The sequence below is a fragment of the Peromyscus maniculatus genome, chromosome 23 (genome assembly GCF_049852395.1).
Source record: "Peromyscus maniculatus bairdii isolate BWxNUB_F1_BW_parent chromosome 23, HU_Pman_BW_mat_3.1, whole genome shotgun sequence".
Classification (NCBI taxonomy): Eukaryota; Metazoa; Chordata; class Mammalia; order Rodentia; family Cricetidae; genus Peromyscus; species Peromyscus maniculatus.
In genome coordinates, this window is record NC_134874.1 from 58559960 (window position 1) to 58584623 (window position 24664).

Here is a 24664-nt window from a genome sequence, read left to right on the forward strand (position 1 = left end):
ATGCAACCACTCCCTTAGAAGTATTTTCTAGAAGTTCCTAGAAGCGAGCCAATCAGAATTGTACCCGTACTAGCACCCCTAAATGATGTAACCTTGTGATTTTTCCCTTTAAAACCTGAGCTTACAGATAGGTGGGCACTTCCTCCAGCCTCCACTGCGTTGGATGTATTGGACGAAGTCCCTGCCTAGGCTTGTATATCCAGAATTAAACCTTGCTTTTGCATTTCAGCTCGTCTTTGGTGGTCTCTCTGGGGGTCACCATCTGGGCACAACATATGCACCGCCATACCAAATAAAATATATTTCTCAAACTGGATGGTCAGATCTATGTACTTGCATTTATAAGGTATATGTAATTGGAGTTTATATAGCTACTGCCAGGTTGCCCTCTCTAGAAGCAACTGCAGAGCTTAAAATGAAACATAGGTCTATTTTCTAGTTTACTCTCTCAACCCTTGCACTTGTGTCTTTCATAGGGTCCTACTGATATTGAGTGTAAGTTTGCATGAACAAACACTAGATGAGATACTTTGATGAAGGTGGAACTTGCTGCCTCCTTTCAAAATTATCCCAGCCCCAAATTATTTCCTATCTTGGCAACTGATTCAACAACACATTTGTTGGGATTTTGCCAGGCTCCAACTGCATGACCACACATGCGCAGTTCAGGACCTATACAAGGGGTCTGGGATCTTATGTCTTAAGTCAGTGTGCACTCGTGATTATGTATGTGCAGAGTGGTCAAGCAATCTAGCATGCATGGCGTAGCTCTGTAAGCTCATCTGCACCTTAAGTCTGTTCTGTTCTCCCCCCCCACCTCTCTCTCTCTCTCTCTCTCTCTCTCTCTCTCTCTCTCTCTCTCTCTCTCTCTCTCTCTCTCTCTCTTTCTCTCTCTTTCCCCAGGCCTGGTTCTCTTGTTCTCTCCTAACCTTCTTCCTCCTAATAAAGCTCTGATACTGATACTGGGGTTTGTTGTGGCCATACCTTTCCTCACAGGAACCAGCGCTGGTAACCAGTGCAGATTATCATTATTACAACCTTCAGGATCAACAGTGACCCTGATGGAAGACAGAGGAGGCACAACTTGAGAAGCCTCACAGTAAGACTAAAGTAAAATCTATTTTCCTGGACACAAACTGTTTTCCTCCTTTCTCTTCTGCATGACAGTTCTTATCTTAAAAATGATAAAATCACTCAAACATATGCTTTTACATTTCTCAGCCATGAGTCACTAAGCCATTTTACATGCCAAATGTTTACCAAACCATGTGGCAGGTGAATGATAAGGGTGCAGTCCCGCTGATGCAAGTTCCCTGTTCATGCTGAGTCACAGGAATGCCAAGCTGATGACCTGATACAAAATCAACATTGTTAGGTACTGCTTCCTCACTGGGATATACAGAGCCAGTTCTAAGGAATAGAAGTCAACTCTAATCTAGCTGTCTGTGGAATTGACTTGAGTAGGGTCCCTGTCCCATACCAGCAGCTGTGTGATTTTGAGAAATCTGGTTGTCTTTTTTTTTTTTTTTTTTTTTTTTTCCGAGACAGGGTTTCACTGTGTAGCTTTGCGCCTTTCCTGGAACTCACTCTGTAGACCAGGCAGGCCTCGAACACACAAAGATCCGCCTGCCTCTGCCTCCCAAGTGCTGGGATTAAAGGCATGTGCCACCACTGCCCGGCTCTGGTTGTCATTTTAATTATCTCCTCTTTGCAATAAAGCAGCGCTATCTGGTGGCCTCCCAGAGGACCAAATAGGTTTTCTGCTAAGGTAAGAGGATGTGAGGCTAGGTCAGTAAGATGAGGCAAGGTGAGACAGAACAAGAACTATGGGATGGTAGGTGTGTAGCTCTGGCCACAAGGCCTCCCTCTGTAACTTATGAGCGTCCCACTTGTCCTGTGCTGAGGTGGGAGTCTGAGATGTACAGACCCCAGTTGAGGGGCTCTACAATATCTGTGCCTTTGAAACACTGCAGACCTTTCCCACCAAAGCCACATCCCACCAGACAATGCCAGCCTCCAAATAGAGCCACATGCAACACATCCAATCATAAATGGCATGTGAGGCTTAAGCCCGCCCCTGAAGCCCTCTGGCCCAATGAGCAACCGGGCAGAGACTCTAAACCTCCCCCATTCCACCCTGGTCTTCCTGCCTGGGACATTGAGCATGCTCAGACTTGAGGACGTTAAGGAAATGCTGAGGAGCTGCTGAGCTGTTGTGGAGGAGGTCTCTGGAGTTCATCTGGTGAGGGCAGTCCCAGACCAGGGTGGCCAGGATCTCCTCAGAGTCTGGACTTCCTCACAGCCCCTGTTCTGGGGCGACTGAGGTGAAGACAAACCTGCCTTCTTGACAGCAGTCTCCTCTTAGACCAGGTCTAGTGAGTCTGTCTTCTCAGAGCCTGGAGACTCCTCACAGCCCAGTTCTCATGAGGCTGAGATGCCCTCAGTGAAGATCCAGGATGTCAGGATGCAGTTCTGAGAAAAAATTATAGGCTTTCATCCAGATTATTATGGGCTTAACGTTTTCCATATTTCTTTACTTCATCTTAGTACCTGTGGGATCTGCAATATCCCCCTTCTCATTCCTTATGTGAGTAACTTTAATAATCTTTCATTTTTCTTTGCTAGTGTGCCTAGAGATTTATCAGTGTTGTATAGATATACGTCTTTTTCTTACCTCATGTCATGTTTATTTTCAATTGATTGAATTTTAAATATTGACTAGAGGCTTCTTAATCACTTTGTTTTAGTATTTATATAAAATTTATGTCATAGATTACAAATCTACTTAAGTCAGGTGTTAAGTATTTCATGTCTATAATCCAAGCCCTTGGAAATCAGGATTCCATGAGGTTGAGAACAGTGTGGGTTACACACGTAGCACTGGATACACTGCTACAGAGTGAGATTTTATTGTAGAACATGCAAACAAAATCCAAATGTATTCACTTTCATATAAAGTCATTTAATGTTTTAGTTTTTTTCTAATCATGGTTTAGCTTATTCCATAAATTTGGTTATATTTTATTTCCACTTCAATACTTTTACTTTCGTTATGACTTTCTCTTTTAATTTATTGATTATTTTAAGAATGAAATATTTAATTTTTTATTATTGGGGATTATCAAGATACTATTCTGTCATTAACTTGCCTTTTAATTTCCCTGTAGTCAGATTGCACACATCACTTTATATCAGGTCTTCTATGTTTATTTAAACCTGTTTAATAGCTTGTAACGTGGAGTATGTTGAAAAGTGACTTGTGTGTTCTGGAAATGCTGTCTTAAGCTGTCATTTGAGGAGGTGTTCTGTAAATGTCTGTCAGGTGAAATTGATTGACAGCAGTGTTCATGTTCTCCTTGTCCTTAATGACTTTCTCTGCTTTTCATTCTTTCTTTTCCCTTTTTACAGTAATAGAACTTAATTTGGTTGTAATTTAATTTTTTCTTATTACCAAATTATTGCCATATGTATATATCAGGAGTTAAATGGAATTTTCTATTCCAAATACAACATCTTGAAGTCTTGTTATAGAGGAACTTCTGTCCCTATGTCAAAATTGCACTGAATTATTCAATATGTTCATTTTTTTTTAAAGTTTAAAACCTCATTCATTTGACAACTTCTTATTGTTTAGTTCATATAAACAAATGGTAGAAAGTGAATGTTGATTTTTTACATATGCATTGTATTTTTTATTGATTCTTTGGGAATTTCATACCATACACTCTAATCCCACTCCTCTCCCAGACCCTCCATATCTGCCCCGACCTCTTGTAGAGTCCCACCACAAAGGAAAACAAAAAAGGAATAAAAATAAGATAAAAATAAACAATAACAATAAAAAAGAAGAAAACAGTAAAGCACTTTGCTCCCCCAGCCCCCATCTTTCCCACCTCTCCATCACCTCTCCATCACCTCTCCATCATCTCTCCATCATTAGTGGCATTGGCAGCTGCTGTGTATCATGCAGGTCTAGTATTGATGGTGTACTGAAGCCAGGGGCCTTGAACCTTACCAACATCCCATTACACAATGAACATTTGCAAGTGAAGCTGTTGGACTTTCCCTCCTTTTGTTCTGTCGACTCCCATCTCCAACTTCAATTGTGGATTTTTCAGTTTCCATCCACTTTCTCATCCAGGTTGCAGGATTCATAGTTAAATAATTTTCAAGTTTAGTGTTCTGTCTGCCTGGAAAATTGATCCCTTTTCACCACACACATGTATATTATCGTATTTGTGTTATTCAGAATATATACTTTCCCTAGTAAAAATTACTGTTCAGCAGGTTACTTTGGTAGCAGCATGGGTACTAGGGCATTTTAAAGAATTCTGCCTTTTCCTGCCTCATTACTCTGACACTCTGCCCATACATTTGTTTTCTATGCATCATAGAGTGAAATCCTGTGTGGTTGTTATCTTCTCTGGTGATTTGTCCCATCTAGAACTTTATGTTTAATGCAGTTACATGGTTAGTTTGAGTCTTCTGTCTTGATTGTTTTCAGTTCACTGTTTTTGTCCAAAGTGTCTTTTGTGTCTGGTTTTGGGTTCAGTTTATCATTCTATTTATCCCCTTACCTAGCTTGTTATTTAGACATCTTTTTAAAAAAATTAATAGCTGCTTTTCAGGCACTGAAGGCCTCAGAGCTACTAAACTCAGAGCTCCTTCCTTGCTAAAAATGCCAGAAAGCTGCCAGACCTCTGGAGCTCATCCATTGTGTGTTATATCAGCTGAGCCAAATAATAGTTTATATTTTACAGATTATTTGTGCCAAAATTTCTGTCTTTTGTTATGGTGGAATTCAAGACTTTTGTAAACCTCTCTTAATTAAATACACATTATGGATGACAATATGGTGATGGAACACTGTGCCTTTTAGTGACTAAAACTAATGAAATGCTAAGAAATCCCTTATAAAGTTTAAATTTTATGCAGATTTATTTGCATCAACTCTGTACAACTCAGGTTTCTTGCATGATCCAATTGTTTTATATTTCCCTGGCACTATCTTTTTATGGATCTGGGTTCCAGAATCACCTTATAGTCCTTACATTATGTTTGGTCACAATCCTTTTTCTTACAACTGAGAGTAGGAGAATGAACTGACGTCATGTACTGCATGGTTGCATGCCTCTCTGCCTCCCTGGGTCCATAAAATAAACCAAGAAATTATGAAACAATGATTTGAAAATTGCACATATGTGATTAGACATGTAGGTATGTACACATGAGTGCAGTTCCCACAGAGATGAGAAGAGGCTCCAGATTCCTTGGAACTAGAGATGTTGGTGATTGATTATGGGTCACTGTGATGGGTGATGGGAACTGAACTCAAGTCCTTCAAAAGAATACAATGTGCATTTTTCTGTTAGGCTGACTCTAGCCCCATCATTCAAAAACATTAATAGAAGTTTAGAAGAGAGTAAAAATGTAGTCATTATGTTTAGTTGCATAAAAATATGTCAGGGACGAGGACAGAATCTCTAGTTAGTGGAAAAATACAGACCCCCGATAAGACAGGGAACTAGATCATCTTACAGTCAGGTTGCCTAGCAACAGGACATTGAGTCAGAGCCCTTGACCCTTTCACCCTGTAAACATCCTACATGAACATCCTGTTATCTTGCACCACCTTGTGCAGATAACAGCTTCTTGCTCCCCCTACCCTGCAGGAACTATATAAACCCTCCTGGAGAAAAATCAAGTGGCACCTTGATCAGAATCCTGACTTGGTGTATTTCCTTTGTGTCTCCTGTCCCTATCATTCTCTCCTTAGGGTGGTCGAGAACCCGTTGAAGCCCTGCTGGCTGGGGCAAAAATATATGAGCCCTTGTGCAAATAAGTAATTCTTTTTCTGTTTTGTTACTTCTAAAGTTAATCTTATTATTCTGTACATTTTAATTATATACAATAAGTCATTTGTTTCTGTACACCACATTGTTTCCCAGTTATACTCCCTTCATTTAAAATATTTCCCCTCACACTTCAAAATTTTTAAACCCTTTTCTTATTTTTCTAGATGCCATTTATGAGAGAAGATATGTGTTAATTGTTTTTGGAGAGTTGTCTGTTTCTAAACTTGATGATACATAGTTGGAACAATTTTCTTGAGAATTATGCAACTTTTTTTCTATAATTTTATTTTGAATTATCTTGCTATATTTATGCATATTGTGTGGTCTTTAGTCATTCATATAATGGTGGTCGTCTGAGCTCATTCCCTGAATCATCTATTGCAGGTAGTGCCGTGATAAAATATTACACACAAACTCACCTTACATATGTAGTGATTCATCGTCATTCATTTCGATAAGTATGCACACCCAGGAGTGGTACAGCAGGCATGACTATGTTAAATTTTCATTCATAACCATCGTTAAAGCATCCATTGTACCTGGAATGTTTTAGTTTACAATGAACATAACGTATATGTTCTTTTTCCACCTCCTTTGCAGCATTTAAAAAATTAGATTTGGTGAAAAATGTAATCATTTAAAAGACACTTAAAGCTGGAATTATGGGGCAATCTGAATATTATTTTACCAATGTGACAAATGGGTCTGGGCCCCAAGAAAATGACCACAGAGTCTATAGTATTTGAGTCAGGCTGTAAGTCCTGCTGACAATTTATTCTATTGAAATGGTTACCATGCATTGTTCTGAGTGGTCAGACCTGGACCTCATATTACTGCACGGCTGGTGAACTCAAAGTGGTCCATTTGGTAAGGAGAATGTACTTGTGAGTACCTAGTTTCACTTTGCACCCATATTTGTAGTTCATATATTTGTTGGCATGTGAGATACTGTCTCAGATATGCTGATTGTGAAAACTTGTTTTCAGCATGCAGAAAATGAAACTCTGCTCTCTATCTTCTACCAAACACAAGCTCTGCACCAAATGTGCCATAGACCAGATACCCTGAAAATGCCAAAGGACACAGTAGAGAAAATACTCCCACTCCTAAGCACAGGTAAGGATTTCCTGAATAGGACTCTTGTCCAATAGTAAATGAGACCAAATATCAACAAATAGGATCTCATGAAATTAAGACTTTTTATTTCAGCATAAGAAAATATAATTTAAGTGGTAGCATACAGAATATGAGAAAATCACTGGTGTAATATTGGCATCAGAGTTATTGTGTAATTAACTTCCTTCTGATCTGGTGAGGCCTACACTATAGGAAGGATTTAGTACCTGGTACTGTGTACCTGGTCAAAAGACACTGGCTTGACAGGTCATAGCCCTTTAGATGATGATACTATTGTTACTTAGTGTAGAAGCAACTGCTTTATAAATATTTTTGTTTTACACATAGATCTCTTCAGCTCTCAGTCTTGGCCAGGGTTCTCTTTCTGTGGTATGCAGCAGCAAATGCACAGCCTCATAACTTCAAAATGTTGAAATGATCATGCATGCTCATTCCTAAATGGGACCTGTAGATCAAGCACTTCCCCTAGGATAGGAAACATCCTGGAAGTGGGTCCTGAATGTCCTGACTGAGCAGGAGGGAACTGCTGTGACATGCTGTCCTTTGGACATAACATAGCCATTGCTCACTCACAAGAACTTTGATCACCTGCAGCTTCAGGTGACCATGTTCAGTACTGACTGTGAACACACCTATCTGTCCCAAACCAGACAGCTGGAAGAGGCAGCCTGCTGGTGGAAGACAAAGCCTACTAAGCCTCTGTCTCAGTACAGAAAATAAGAAGGAAGCTAGAAGTTGGCCATTTGTTTTTTTTTCTTCTTTTTTTCTTTCTTCTTTCCTTCCTTCCTTCCTTCCTTCATTCCTTCTTTCCTTCCTTCCTTCCTTCCTTCCTTCCTTCCTTCCTTCCTTCCTTCTCTTTCTTTCTTTCTTTCTTTCTTTCTTTCTTTCTTTCTTTCTTTCTTTCTTTCTTTCTTTTTTATTTTACAATACCGTTCACTTCTACATATCAGCCATGGGTGCCCTTGTTCTCCCCCCTTCTGACCCCCTCTTTTCCCCCCAGCCCACCCCCCATTCCCACCTCCTCCAGGGCAAAGCCCCCTCCCCGAGGACTGAGATCGACCTGGTAGACTCAGTCCAGGCAAGTCCATTCCCCTCCTCCCAGACTGAGGCAAGTGTCCCTGCATAAGCCCCAGGTTTCAAACAGCCAACTCATGCAATGAGCACAGGAACCAGTCCCACTGCTTAGATACCTCCCAAACAGATCAAGCCAATCAACTGTCTCGCCTATTCAGAGGGCCTGATCCAGTTGGGGGCCCCTCAGCCTTTAGTTCATAGTTCATGTGTTTCCATTCGTTTGGCTATTTGCCCCTGTGCTTGATCCAACCTTGGTTTCAACTATTCTTGCTCATATAAACCCTCCTCTTTCTCGCTAATTAGACTCCCGGAGCTCCACTCGGAGCCTAGCCTCATAGAAGGAGTTTGGTAATGTTCCTTCTGTTTCTATTGTGTGGAACAATTTAGAGAATATTGGTATTAACTCTTCTTTGAAGATCTGGTAGAATTCTGTGCTGAAACCATCTGGTCCTGTGCTTTTTTTTGGTTGGGAGACTTTTAATGACTGTTTCTATTTCCTTAGGAGTTATTGGAATATTTAAATAGTTTATCTGGTCATGATTTAACTTAGGTATGTGGTACGTATCCAGAAAATTGTCCATTTCTTTTAGGTTTTCCAGTTTTGTGGAGTACATGTTTTTGAAATATGACCTGATAATTCTCTGGATTTCCTCAATGTCTGTTGTTATATCCCTTTTTTCATTTCTGATTTTGTTGATTTGGATTCTCTCCCTCTGTCTTTTGGTTAGTTTGGATAGGGGCTTGTCTATCTTGTTGATTTTCTCAAAGAACCAACTCTTTGTTTCATTAATTTTTTGTATTGTTCTCTTAGTTTCTATTTTATTGATTTCACCTCTCACTTTGATAATTTCCTGACGTCTATTCTTCCTGGGAAACTTTGCTTCTTCTTGTTCTAGAGCTTTCAGGTGTGCTGTTAAGTCACTAGTATGAGATTTCTCCACTTCTTTATGTGGGCATTTACTGCTATGACTTTCCCTCTTAGCACTGCTTTCATAGTGTCCCATAAGTTTGGGTATGTGGTGTCTTCATTTTCATTGATCTCTAGGAAGTCTTTAATTACTTTCTTTATTTCTCCCTTAACCCATTGGTGATTCAGGTGAGCATTATTCAGTTTCCATGAGATTGTAGGTTTTCTGTAGTTTTTGTTGTTGTTGAAATCTAACTTTAAACCATGATGGTCTGATAGAACACAGGAGGTTATTCCAATTGTTTTGTATCTGTTGAGATTTGCTTTGTGTCCAAGTATGTGGTCCATTTTAGAGAAAGTTCCATGCGGTGCTGAGAAGAAGGTATATTCTTTCCTGTTAGGATGGAATGTTCTGTAGATATCTATTAGGTCCATTTAGGTCATGACATCAGTTAAGTCCTTTATTTCTCTGTTAAGTTTCGATTTGGGAGATCTGTCCAGTGGTGAAAGTGGGGTGTTGAGATCTCCCACTATTAATGTGTGGGGTTTTATATGTGGTTTAAGCTTTAGTAATGTTTCTTTTACATATGTGGGTGCCCTTGTGTTTGGGGCATAAATGTTCAAAATTGAAACTTCATCTTGGTGGATTTTTCCTGTGATGAGTATGTAATGCCCTTCTTGATCTCTTTTGATTGATTTTAGTTTGAAGTCTATTTTGCTGGATATCAGGATGGCTACACCTGCTTGTTTTTTAAGACCGTTTGATTGGAAAGTCTTTTTCCAGCCTTTTATTCTTAGGTAGTGTCTGTCTTTGAATTTGAGATTTTTTTTTATTGTATGCAGCAGAAAAATGTGTCCTGCTTTTGTATCCATTCTGTAAGCCTGTGTCTTTTTATAGGTGAATTAAGTCCATTGATATTAAGGGATATTAATGACCAGTGATTGTTAATTCATGTTATTTTTTGGTGGTAGTGTGTGTGTACTTCTCTTCTTTGGGGTTTACTGCTGTGGCTTTATCTATTACCTGTGTTTTCAAGGGTGTATCTGACTTCCTTAGGTTGGAATTTTCCTTCTAGCGCTTTCTGTAGGGCTGGGTTTGTGGATGAGTATTGTTTAAATCTGGCTTTGCCTTAGAATGTCTTGTTCATTCCGTCTATGATGACTGAAAGTTTTGCTGGGTATATTAGTCTGGGCTGACATCCATGGTCTCTTAGTGTCTGCATTACATCTGTCTAGGTCCTTCTGGCTTTCAAAATCTAAATTGAGAAATTGGGTGTTATTCTGATAGGTTTACCTTTATAGGTCACATGGCCTTTTTCCTTTGCTGCTCTTAATATTCTTTTTTTATTCTGTATGTTTAGTTGTTTAATTTATTATGTGGCGAGGGGACTTTTTGGGGGGGTCTAGTCTGTTTGGTGTTCTATAGGCTTCTTGTATCTTTATAGGCATTTCCTTCTTTAAGTTGGGAAATTTTTCTTCTATGATTTTGTTGAATATATTTTCTGTGAGTTTGAGTTGGTATTCATCTCCTTCTATCCCTATTATTCATAGGTTTGGTCTTTTCATGGTGTCCCAAATTTCTTGGACATTTTTGGGTCATGACTTTGTTGGCTTTAGTGTTTTCTTTGCCTGATGAAGCTATTTCTTCTACTGTATCTTCAATGCCAGAGATCCTCTCTCCCATCTCTTACATTCTGTTGGTTATATTTGCATCGTTTACTCAGATTTTCTATTTCCAGCATTCCCTCTGTTTGTGTCTTCTTCATTTTTTCCATTTCCCTTTTCAGGTCTTGGACTGTTTCCTTTATTTGTTTCATTGCTTTTTCATGATTTTCTTTCAGTACTTTATTGTTTTCTTCCAGGACTTTATTGTTTTCTTCTAATTTGTTTGCCCTTTCCACTAGTTGTTTATAGTGTTCTTCCAATTTTTTTTGTCTTTTCCTCTACATAAGCCTCTACAATCTTCATGATGTTATTCATAAGGCTGTTTTCTCCTGCTTCTTCCAATTTTTGATGTTCAGGTCTAGATGTTGGAGGTATGCTAGGTTCTGGTGATGCTATATTGCTCTTCATTTTGTTGTATGTACTCCTGCCTTGACACCTGCCCATCTCCTTGTGGTTCGTTCTTGGTCTTATCAGCGCACTTGGTTCAGACAGAGCTGACAGATTCAGGAAGTCTCTTTCTCTTGTCCAGATGATAGCTCTCTTTTCCAAATGGGAACTCTGGGGCAGGATGGAAGCTCTTATCGAAGTTGGCCATTTGTATTACTTATCAGTTCCCCTTTCTTTATCTGTCTGCCTCCCAGGGAAGACTGTGATCCCTATTCCCTCAAATTAATGAGTTTATTGAGGTTAATACAAGTGTATAGGTATGGAATTACTTATAAGAATATGAATAACTCTAATGTGTGGCATCACAAAGCTCACATTAGAATGGGTGACTCATTAGGACTAGAACTCTGAATGTGGCTGCATGACTTGTTTGCAGCTAAATGGGACAGAGGGTCTCCTTTCTTCAGTTCTCCTTAGTTATCACCCATTTAACCTTGGACATGGAAGGGCCTTGTAATTCCTGTAAGTTTCAACTTTCCCAGCCATGATTTAATTGCTGGATATTATTAACCTCTTCTCTTTTTTCATAGAACTTTCTGAGACTTAATGAAATAGTCCAGAGAAGAGTACACCAGTTGGACACTCAATATCAAAGGGTCATTTCTGAAAACATATATGCTAGCTATACGGAATGATTGGTTTACATTTAGGAAATATATATATGTATATGTATTTATATACATATATATATATACATTCATACACATATATATGTATAAGCATGTAGCAACAATGAATGAAAATAGAGGTCATTAATTAGAAATAGAGCAAGGAAGAGTATTGGGAGGGTTTGAAGGATGAAAGAGAGGAGAATGTAATCTCATAAATAATAGAAAACTATTTCATGTCATAAAAAGGAAAACTGTTACACAACACTTTAGCCTTTCCTTAAAATGTTAGTTTTTCTACAAGTTCACATTCTCCCATGGAGCTCTGCAAAGGCACTGACGGCAAACACCAGTCCTGAAGTCCCTGGTGAATCAACCATTTTATGTTTGACCTCTTCTGTAAGCACAGCCCAGTGCTCCATCATGCTCAGTGAATTGGCCATAAAGCACTGTTTCTTTCATATATATTTTATCAGGAAAACCCCATTCTTCCTTCATCATCTTCCAGTCTGTGTGAGACCTTTGCCTGTGATAACCAAGCATCCCCAATGCTTCCTGTGAGCCAGTCCATCAGGAATAATCTCTCTCAGATTTCACTAGATTACATAGCCTACTCTACACCACTCAGATTGATCTCATCTGTTCTCATAGCCTACAATCTCATTAGCCAAGCTTTGGCAGGGGGTTTCATTGATCTTTTGAAAGTCTTTGGTAATTCAAGCAGTTGAGTGACAGATTACTCCCTGAGTAAGACAGTCTCTTTTGTAGGCCATTTTAAGACTCTCAAATGCAAGTTCTAGCATGGATTTTCCTTTTCTCTGTATAAAAGGTTGAACTATGTGACATCTTCTATCGCCTTTATTCCAAACAGAAAATTACATCCTAATTGTATACAAGTGTACTGAATTTTGGCCTAAGGAATTTTAATGAATACAACAGTTTCATATATGATCTTGATTTTTTTATCTTCCATAAAACGTCTGACTTATGATTAACTCTATTTCCTGGCTTTGTGTACATCTTTCCATTTCCATTTAGAAAACTCCATGGATTTTACCTGTAGACAAAAATTTATTTAGTGAGAAAACATTTTTGTGAACTTCATGGCTAATGAAGAACTAATAAACACTGAATATATCAACTCATTGAATTCATTATATCTAAATTACATTTGTCATAAAAAAAAACTAAGATGGTGTGTTTGCAAGTTATTAAAGTATCAAGTTTTTGATGCAGGTTTTTAGCTGGTTTTAAGCACAGTCACATTTTTTAATATTTTTACACAAGATTTTTAGTGTCGCAGTGTCAGAGAGCTAAGGAATGTCACATTTCAGCAAGTGCTGGGGAGGATATGGATTACAAAGATTTCAGGTGGGAAAATATGGAGAATAAAACCCACAGAGAGAAGTTTTCATTTGTTATAATGTAACTAGCATTTTATAAGGCCCTGTAAAAACTTAGGGAGGCAAAAATGAGTATAATATCCTGGATAAATAAGGGAAGAGCAAGAAGAAGGAGAAATAGAAGTGGAAGAGTAGTAGGAGAAGAAGATGGATGCATGGATACATGGATGGATGGATGTTAGGATGGATGGAGGTAGATAGACGGATAGATGAATTGAAGGATGGAGATAGCTGATAGAAAGATAGATAGATAGATAGATAGATAGATAGATAGATAGATAGATAGATAGACAGACAGGTAGATAGGTAGATAGATAAATTGGTATAAAATAGAATATATACAGTTTTTCAGGCTATACAATACAGTGGTTATTGTGTCCACTGAAGGCAGAATGGACTCAGAACGTTTGTTCTTTTTTCCCATATTGGTCAGAGAACTAGTTATGGGTGAGGAACTCTGGATTTTTTCTTTCAGCATCTGAAGCCCTTTGAATCTGGACAATGCTAGGACTTCTGGTCCCTAGAATAGCCCTCAACTTTAGTTAAAAGAAGTAGAAAAGAATTAGTGAAGCAGATTTTGGGTTAATCTGGGCTTCTTGGTAGGAAGGGTTATTCCTATGTTACTTTTCAGACTTGTTTGTTCCTAAAAATATCAGCTGAAGTCAAGATTTGGAGTTTTATCAGACCAATACATCATGCAGTATAACACCATTTGTATTATGCTATGTCCCATCATTGGTTACTCAGATGAGAGCTTGGATCATGATGAGTAGCACATCCTGGTTTGCATGTACTGAGGATGATAAGTGTAAATGGAATGTATGTGATCCACACAGTTGGTACTCAGGATGTCAACTTATATCTGTACATGAAGTCTGTGACTCTAAGATCTTCAATAAACATTCTTCTGTGTGTCTCTTTTGAGGCCTTGATTGGCTGTAAAACAAATCGCGTGAAATTGAGGTCTGGGATCAGTGTGCCTCAAGGTTGCCTCTAACTACCAAATATGTTAATGATGTCCATTTGCTTTCATCTGTAAGGGTGCCATCAGCTCAATTGACAACAATTGAGGTGTTTCTGGTTCCCTTTTGTTTAGGGTGTTGGATGAATAAGAGAATATTCTGCCCACACATCCTTAAAGTTCAGGGATTCTGAGTTTAATTCTTCCTCAGTAGGCTGCAGGTCTCCACTGATAGCAGTTTATGGTCAGGATGTTTCTTCTCTTGGATTGCCTGGACTCCTTTCACACAGGGCTTGGTCCTTGGCTACTTGATATCAGGGTTTGGCCTAGGAAGAGTTCTCCATGGTGGTTGGAGCAGGTTCCATTTAAATTGTCTCTTCAAACTGTGCTTCCTAGGGTCAACATTAAGTCTGACCACGTATCTCTCATTGGGTTGGCATGAGCTCCATCGATTTTAGAGTTTGTGGTTGACCTTCATGAAGGTCTATTGTTGGCCTGTAATATTTCCACTTTTGATTTTGCCTGGCTTGTTCTATGAGTTTTGTATGAGCTCCTAATTTTTCCCAGTCAATATTTGCCCCAGACCTGCTTCTTCATTTGGTCCTTGGAGAATGTCCCAGGTGATCCTCTCTCCCTGTTTTGGTTCATGCTTTTGTCAGGGTAAGTGTTAGCACTCTTGCATTCTCCTTTTCCTGCTTTGCCCCCCCCCCCCCCCCCCCCGGCCTCTTTCATTTGAGGGATTGGTCTGGGCCCATGTCCTTTCTTAGTTTGGCCCAGTCTTCTTCAGGGTCAGAGGTATGCTGAGGCCAAATTCTCATCTTGGTGAGTGCCCTGGCTTCATTCCAGGTAAAGTTGGGGCTTGGATACTCTCCTTTTCTTTCTTTGAGCCAGGTCTTTTTCTTCTGAGGGATAGGGTAGGACTCATCTACCTCTTGGTGGGCCAGCCTTCTTCAGGGTCAAGGTTAGGCATGGGTGTTCTTTTCTTTTCTTTTTGTTTCATTTCGTTTTTTTACTTTTCCTTCTTCTCCTTTGCCCTTGGCTCTTCCATTTAATGGACTAGCCCAGGGATACCTCTGTTTTTCCTCTGAGCCAGAGCTTATGCAGCTTCAGGTTTTGGTGAAGGCCTCTTTTTTTTTTTCTTTTTTTTCCGCTTATAAGAGTTTATTAGAAATACAGGGATAGAGAGTGCGCAGGCCTGTGGGAGAGACAGGTGCATGGGGAAGAGGGAGAGGAGAGAAGAGAGAACTGGGAATATGGCGCTCCGCTTTAAAAACCGGCTGGGGGCTTGGCCAGGTCACGTCACTACTCCATGCGTGTGTGTAGATCACATGGTCACATTGCGCGCTTACGTAGCCATGTAACGTCACGGATTCTGGTCACGCGAGATGCCTTGGCCGGAACTTGCTAGGCGGAGATGTCCGGGTCCGCCAGGTATCCTGGTTATGAGAGACGCTTTGACCCGGAAATGGCTAGGCGGAAGTGTCCGCCTGGTAAGTGGGACCGTGGGGGCGTGGGGGTCGTGTTGTAAACCCTTCATTCCCGACTCTTATTTTTTAAAAAAAAGAAAAAAATGTGGTTGACTGGGTACGGGGGCGACGTTTCTCTCAAAGACTGCTTCCAGCTGAATAGTGGGCGTTGGTTGGCTCTTGGGGGGTGGTGAGGGGTATCTTGTGAAGTCCGGGAATGATGGTGGAGGTCCTGGAATGACGTTCTGCCGTCTCCTGGTTCTGCGGCTGTCCATCTGTGCTGCTGCTGGGGACCTCCCGTTTAACAAGATACTGTTGACATAGAGAGAGCTTAGAGAGAAAGAATCATTATTATTTCATTTTGGAGTTGGCATTTGTCTGAGGTAGATTTGGCCTGCCCAGATAGAGGCATGTGACATTTACCTGAGGTAGATCTGGTCTTAGTAGTCTGCTTAATTTCTATCTGAGACAAGCCTCATTAGAGGTAGTTTATTTAAGGCACCTGTTTTCCTTAGGCAAGCCTTGCTGGAGGTAGTTCATTTAAGGCACCTGTTTCCCTTATTAGGTTAGCACTTGGGAAACACAGATGATCAGTTGCTGAGTATTGAACAATGATAGATTGTTGTATTACATTATTCCTTACCACCTGGATATTTCTGATGGTCCTTTTGCCTCCGGCTCTGTGTGGCCCTGGTTGGAAAAGGAAGAGGTGGTACCTTATTCCTCTGGAATTGGTGACAAAGCAGGGGATCCTGATATAACATGGAAGGCAGAAATGCACAGGAGGCCTGCCCATTTCTGAAGAGAAAAAAGGAGGAATGGATGGGGAGCAGGAAGAGTGGTGGGGGGGAGGGACTGAGAAGAGAGGATGGAGGGAAAATTTTGGTTAGGGTGTAAAAACAAAAATAAAGAAATAAATAAAACCAAATTTATTCCAAAAGAGAAATAATATTGATGGTTAGCATATTTAAATTTGAGATACTAAAAGAATGTCCCTCCAGGGACATTGCCACTTATTCTAACTTTATAATGTGTTTGCAGTTGTACAGGGATTGCTGGGGATGCCTTTCTGTATGCTGTGAATGTGTTGCTCTGAGTGATTGATAAATAAACACTGATTGGACATTACCCAGACAGGAAGTATAGTATAGGCAGGATAAGCAGAGAGGAGGATGCTGGGAGTGGAAAGCTGAGTCAGGAGATGCCGCTGCCACCATGAGAAGTAAGATGTAAAGTACCAGTGAGCCACAAGCCACATGGCAACTTATAGATTAATAGAAATGGAATAATTTAAGATATAAGAACTAGATAGCAAGAAGTCTGCCATGGCCATACAGTTTATAAGTATCTGTACGTTTACTTGGATCTGAGCAGCTGCAGGAGCTGGGTGGACACAGGAAAACTCCAACTACAAGGGATAATTAAATCATGTTAGACACAATTTTGAGCTGGTATAATACATAATGTCTTTGTGTTGTACTTGCAATAATTATATCATATTTAGGCAATATTAATACATGGTTATTGTTTTACATTTGTAAATTAATCATGACATAAAAAAGATATAATTGTGTGTCAAGTTGACAAGGGTTCAGATGTGATAGCTATTTTTGTTTGTCAAATTTATTACATATGGAATTAACTAAAACCCCCAAACGGAGGGGCATGTCTGTGAGGTAGTTTTGCTTAATTTGAAGAGAGAAGATCTACATGTAGTCCTGATCATTGCATTACAGAGACATTCTTTTAATCTGGATATTGATGAGGAAAGAAACAACTATAACTCAGATGTTTTGAGCCCCCAAATCCCGCCTGTAATCTCAGCCAGGCCTTGTGCTGGAAGGCCATATAAAGAAATGGAAGAAGGGGGCTTTTGCTCTTTAGCTGCTTGCTCTTACCTTGCTAGCAAGTCCATTCCTTCACTGGCATTGAAGCCAACTGCTTTGGGATTGCATACTATACTGCTGATGGGCTGAGACATCAAGCATATTGGACTGAGCAACTACTGGATTCGAGGACTTTGCCATTATAGCCAGCCAATGTTCAATTAGCTGGACCACAGCCTCTAAGTCATTCTAAAACATAGCCTTTTGTGTATATAGAAATTCATTCTGTTACCCCATAAAACCCTGACCAATGAACCAGACAGGTATAGAACTTTTAGAGTAGTTTAGGCCTAACAACAGCCTTATCTCCGTTCTAAATTCCACATGGTCACATTCTCTTAACCTGCTTTTTAGATGATGCTTTATTGCTGGCCTACTAGGTTCCTATAACTTCTGGTCAAGAAAGTAAAATAACACAACTCTGAAATTTTCTCAAATGAAACATACAGTAATCTAATTAAACAAGTAATTACATGAGATGGAGAGATTCTAGCTTATGTGAGGGATGAAAAACCAGATGTCTTAGCTTCTGTGGGCCAAGATCTGGCATAACCCCACCACATGAAGACAGAGGACACGAGGTTCTTTTTACCCTTGATATGACAGCTCCAGTATGGAGACTCATAGGATAACATCCTTTACACATGAATTCTCTGACTCACTCTCAGTCTCAGGAGTCTGATCTATTCCAGAGGAGCTTCACAAGAGTCAATCAGTCATCTGGAAGAATTTTCTCAATATAATCTGAGATCTGCTGTGGTAAAAGAGCAGCATCAACCACCTCTCTCCTGTTTTTAGTCTTGCACAGAATCACTCTGCACCAGAGACATGTGGCCCCTGATGCAGGCTCCATCCACTCCACATAGTCATGAGGTTCCTCCCAACATTGCTTATCTGGACCTTCAAGAGGGATTCCTCACCCCACCTGCACCCAAGGACAGTCTTCTCAATTCTGCATTTCATCAGTCTTAATACGTGTTGTCAACCTAGAAGAGATCTAGCAAATCTGTGCCAGTCTGACAGTGAGTGATACTGGGGCAGGGTCTTGAACCTATGAGAGCCCTGCATGGACATGTGGCAGCCTAAGACAATTAGCATGCCTGTCCCAACAGGTTTCAAGAATCTTTTGGTTGGGAGTTATCCAATCCACCTAAGACAGCACACATGACTGGGAGGACAAGGTCAGTTGCAGGGACTGGAGAGATGGCTCATCCATGAAGAGCACTCATTGCTGTCTCAGAAGACCCACAGGACAGCTAACAAACCTCTTTAACCTAAATTCCAGGTGGAATCTGCCCTCACCTGGACTCTGTGGGAATTGCATGTACATGGTGGCCAAACACCCATAAGTACAAAGAAAAGCACCACAAAATATCCCAACATGTCTTTCAGGAAATTATCTCTTCTTCTCGGTTATCATTCATGTTATATTTCAGGAAAACTAGAAGCAGATTGCTTTTCATTTTCTGATATCTTTTATACAATTTTAATGAATATTCTTATTTCCTGAGAGGCCTAGAGCAATATTCTTGTGTTTTCATTTAATTTGGTCTACATGATGATTTCATGAACATGTGTATACAGCATACCACATTTTCCTGGCAGCTAAATATATGACATCAAGGATACAATATGTGTAGTTTTTTCTATTATGTAGTGGGTATCCATGGAGTAGGCTATTCCATCCACATCCAAGGTATCATCCTCCTGTGTAGCACTGAGACCTATTGCTGGGAAATCCTTATGCAGCCAAAGCTTCCTGAAACTTAGTGAGATACATCCAAGCCTGTGAGTTCTGGGATTACAGCAGTGTGAAAACTCATCTGACTAAAGAAGAGTCTCAGAGTGAAATTTGAAAATGGATTTTATTCATAAAAATACATTAATTTTACTCAATGGGGGCATTCAAAACAGCAGTCCTTATATACAATGTATAGCCTTAGCAAACTATTAAAACAGTGACAAGAATAAAAGAAATAACAATTAACAAAACCTTAAACCAAAATGAAGAAAACCAAAATCTAAAGCATAAATATCCCAACATATAAACAAAAAAATTAAGCAAATTTCAGGATCCTTTGGAATTTCATTATGGAAGAGCAAATGAGGTGAGGAACTGTCTTATTCTCTGCAATGAATAATCTTCAGTAACACTTGCCCATGACATGGCGTCAGCTTCAGCACTGCACTGGAGAGAATCTTATGGTTTGGGTGTGGTCTGTCTGGATGGCAGTATGATGTTAACACAGTCTTCCTTGTCAGACTTCTATCACATATGGAGTCAGCTTGTCAAAGCCCTTGATGGTAAGTCGACAGAAGAACTCTTCCTCACCCACAAGTCCTCTCCATGTTGTTTTGCTCCTCACTGGGGCCACGTGTCAGGGTTCTTAGTAATGTGTGTTGTGTCCTCTGAATCTTAGACAATTTCTGATACAATCTTTTGTCTGGGAATAGTGAGCCAATGGATGTGGATCAGATTGTGGCTAGATGGCCTGATGGTAGGTTGATATTTGCCTCACAAGTGAGTTCACAGCTGAAAAGAGGTGGCAATTTCTGAGGAGGCCGTGAACCTGGAGTGTAGAATGTCATGCTTTCAAGGTGTCTCTCGCATCTTCCAGCCTTCTCAGTTTTCTGAAGAGGTGCTATCAGAGAAAATCAGCAAAGAAAATATGATTCAGAAACAGTTTTGCTTGCCACTGCCAAGAATAATCAGGGCCTATTAATCCATAGTAAACAAAAGTTAAGGAAGAAAACACACCCCATGAACAGCCTGGCTGCTGGGGATGGGAACCAATGGTGGCTTACTTGCCTGGAACATAGTGTTTCTGCACCAGCAGCTCCTTCTGCAGGAGGCTCTCTTCCTGGGCTGTGGTCAGCTCCAGTTCCTGCTGGAGGGCAGCCTCCTCTTAAAAAAGCTCTCTGTACCACAGGTTGCCTCCATTAGGCCCAAAGGAATGAGCTCAGAAAACTAGAAAATCTCTACAATCTGGCATCTATATTAACCTTTCCTCCAAGTAAGTTGATTGTGTCAGGGATTTCTTTGAGTAACAAAAGGTTGACTAACTCATGGCCAAATGACTGTATATATTATTCCATACTTAACAGTATCTCATGGACCACATTGTATGTTTGTACTCATCAGTGATGGGTATTTGAATAGTTTCTAGTTGGACTGTTCTGATGAGTCCTGCTGTATCCCTGTTGTCCCCTATTCTCTGTGAACACCACTTTCCATTCTGGAATCAATGCTCCACCCAAAGTCTGCAGTTCCACTTTCTGAATAATTGTACATAGCTTCTCACAGGGCTGCACCATTTTACACTACTAGCAATGTCTGAGAGTTCTCATTTCTCCCAACTCTCCATCAGGCTGATTTTAACTCAGGATGAAGATGTTTGGAATAAAAGCATTTTCTGAGTGCTGCAGACACAACATGGAGTGGGTACTTGAGTGTATGATGAGCCTTAGTGGTGCGCCAAGACAACCTCATCTCACACTTCAGCATAGCTGTCAGACTTTTGCTGGGCTGGGATGCAGCCACAAGCCCATCTGCAGTTCAGAATTTCTCTGAGAATAAAGTCCAGGCCATGCTCCAAGGAACAGGTTAGCTGAACCAAGGTTAGGCAGAGGTGAAAGGAAAATGGCAGCAGGCGATGTGGAGAAGAACAAAACAGGATGCAGGGAAGTCATCAGTGGTCAGCCTCCTTTCACCCAGAACAGAGAAGGATACAATCCGATGGCAGGTTTTCCTGCCTCTAAATAGCCTCTTTCTCACCGTCATGGACCCCATTACTTTGTTTTTCTCCAGAGGATTTCTTTGCAGATAAATACTTCTGCCTATACAAATAACATGAAAACTTTTAGCTTTCATCAGTTATGTGGTCTTTGGTTTTAGTTAGCTGTATGGACATGCAGAAGGATGGGCAACTCCATCTGTACTTTGACGGAGGCGAAGTGGTACTAACCAGATTAGGCATAGTACTTTCTCATTGAAATCCATCTCCATCATTCTTAAAGATGTTCCATTGTTCCGTGAGAGAGTGAACATACACATAGAGGCTCAAACACATATTCTTATTCCCCAAAGATACACATAACAACAACAACAGCAACAACAAGAACACACACACACACACACACACACACACACACACACACACACACACACACACATCTTTCTTGAATCTAGAAAGGCAAGGTACAATACTAGAATGTTGCAGCACCTTTTCTACTCCAGCGGGAGGTAGTGGGTCCTCTCTGCTGTCTACAAGCCTCTTAGACCCAGCCAAGCTCTTCTGCCCTGGCCTGAACTTATTTCCCTTCCCAGGGAAATTCTTATCACCAGACTCACTGATCATACAGATGAGTAACTACCTCTGCACAACTGAGTTGGACCACACAAAACCAAGTGCTGGGGGAAGAGAGTGGGACATGAAGCCTCCCGATAGATTTAAGTTGAACCATCATAGTCTCCTCACTAAACTTACCCAGCCTCCTCCACAGAAGACATTGACAGCACCAGAGAATGGAAGTCACCCATTGTCATTACCCAACAACTTTTGACCAGATTACAGTGCACATTATATGAAAACAGCCCCAGGCCAGTCAGTGGAAGGCTACTTAGATCATCCACAGCACTTTTCTAAAATGCAGCACTCTATACAACTATGAGTTGGACTCTGTCCTAAGAGTGAGTATCAAAATGTCAGGTTCCATGTTGTGAAGCCAGTAGACAAAATAGACCTTTCCTGGGAAGTTATCTCTATGTCATGAAAGAAAAGAAGTCTACTTTTTTATTTATAAAGTAGCTCCATTGTTTGATTTTTGTTATTTATTGTAAGAAGCATTAAATCCAAAGTAATAAAATTGTTTAAAAATTAAGAGAAACCAACAAGTCAGTTCTCTTTCTGACCAAATGAACCATTTAGCAACAAGATGAGACAGAAAAAGACAGGATGCTCTACTATGAGGAGACAGGAGATCCAAAGAACTGTGGCTATCGAGCTTAGCCAGAACAGAAATTTTCAGGTTCAGTGAGAGACTAGGGCTGAAGAGCATAAGGGAGAAAGCAACAGAGGACACTCGATGTCATCATCAGACCTTCCAAACACCCACAGATGTATGTGCCCTCTGGCAGGCATACTCACACACAGACACAAATCCCTCAAATTATCAGTGATCAGGATGCAGTGAGGAGGACATCACACTGGATGAGGATGACATTGCCAGTTGGTTTTAAACTCTTCACAATAGCTGTTATAAGTGAGTCCCACAGTTCTGCATAATTTTGGACTAAAATTGCCTAGAGAAGCATGCTGTGTCTCTGCAGACTATGTTGATGTAGTTGGCTCAAATCTGTCACCCTGAACACCGCCTGTCATAAGCCCTTGCCACATCCCTGATCATCCAGTGAGTTTCAGAATGTAAGATCCAGGATTGGAGAATGGGCCAATGCCACTCACAGCAAACACTACTGACAAGCTGTTAATTTAGTTTCTGTCACTGTGAACCAAGAGCTTGGCCAGTTAAAGAGGACACCATGGCAATCTGGGAACAAGAGGGTAAAATGCCATATGACACCCAAAAAGATGTCAATGTGACACGGTCTTTGACTTTTTCAGGGGGCGTTCCTTCTTCCATGCTGTTTCTGCTCTGATCACACATGACCCCTGCCAAGCAAAGGAGACCCAGACCCTTGACCTGACTCACTCAGATCTCTGTGACTCCCATCACAGCACGGCTCCTCCCATACTGACATACAGGTGAGTGATATGTGACTTACTCGTCTCCCTGAATGGACTGCAGCTTCCAGCAGAGCAGTTGGGTTTGCTTGCTATCAGAGGCTAACTCCCAGAAAGACTTGTGAATGATCACAGAAGTGAACTATTGGATGGGATGGATCAATTGGGTAAGTGAGTAGATGGTTACATGAGTGTGTGTATATGTGTGTGTATGGTCAGACTGGTGGACAGGTTGGCCCTGCTGCTTCAACCTACCTGCAGCTGCCTTGTCCAGAGGTCATAGATCTTCTCATGGGCCTCTTCATGGAGCCTCTTTGCCTCCGCATGTGACTCTTGTAGTAAAATCTGCTCCCCCTGCAGCTTTTTCTTGTCCTCTAGCAACATTTTCACTTTTTCTTTCAGCTGAGTCTGTTCACTCAGTTGCTGACTGTAGAGGGTGCTGAAATATCACCAAAAAAATGATGAGCTCTGCCTCCATCTGCCAACCCTGCCTGGTATACCATGATTCCTGCAAGGTCCCATGTCCCCATCCCTGACAGCCCTGGGCTGGAGCCCTCATTATCCATGCCAGAATCACTCAGGTGCAGGCCAAAGCCAAAGAATAGCCAAATTCCAGAAAGATTTATACTACTTCTGAAGACCCTGACTGAAAAACGGATCCATGTACTTCGAAGACTTGATCTGCTACCTCACAAACACACATCCTGGTACTTAACTATTCACAGTATTGGGAAAACAAGAGCAGGTAGAGGGAAACCATGCTCTGAGGAAGACAGAAGACCCATCTGGAATATATTCCATCCATGTGTCCCATAGAAACCAGCTCTCAAAGCTCCTGTCAGAGCCACAGAAGCAATGGTGCAAACTATGTTTTCTGTCTAGAAGTTCCAGAAACTGACAGGATAATGTTGGGAGGGGCTCTCAGACTTTTAACACTTAGGAGAACTCAGTCTAGGAGGCACAAGTCCAAGAGCTATAAGGCAGGCTGCTTTCTAAGAGGTAAACAGACTAGAACCACAGCCCTCACTTTGGTTCAAAGGTGGAGAAAGGAAGAAGATGCTGTAGGATGTCTTTCTGTATGCCGTGAATAGGTATTGCTCCCATTGGTTAATAAATAACCTGCTTTGGCCTATGGAAAGGCAGGAAGTAGCCAGGCAGGAAAATCCAGGAGAGACAGAGAAGAAAGGCAGTGGTGGAGGAGATGCCAGCTGCCACCCAAGGAGCAACATGCCAGCAGCTTGGCAATGTAGCAGCCATGTGGGAAAACACAGATGAATAAAATTGGGTTAATTTAAGATGATAGAGCTAGCTAACCTGAAACTTCAGCCATTGGCCATACAGTTTGTAAGTAATGTGAGCCTCTGTGTGTTTATTGGGGCCATTTGGCTGCAGGAGGCAGGAGGGACAGATTCCTCCTGACAGCAGGGTCGGGCAGGACTGGAGAAACTTCAGACAACAAGAAGCAGTCCTTACCAAGTTCTGGAGTCCACTCAAGTCAGGCACTCACCGGTAGA

The 24664-nt window shown here is 40.9% G+C and overlaps 1 long non-coding RNA gene across 1 annotated transcript; it reads left to right on the forward strand.

Annotated features, from left to right (window-relative positions):
- The first annotated feature begins 2192 nt into the window (after positions 1-2192).
- Positions 2193-23358, forward strand: LOC143270509 (uncharacterized). Its single transcript, XR_013047690.1, has 3 exons — positions 2193-2587; positions 6842-6971; positions 23031-23358. It is a non-coding gene; the product is annotated as an uncharacterized LOC143270509 (long non-coding RNA).
- Positions 23359-24664: the final 1306 nt, after the last annotated feature.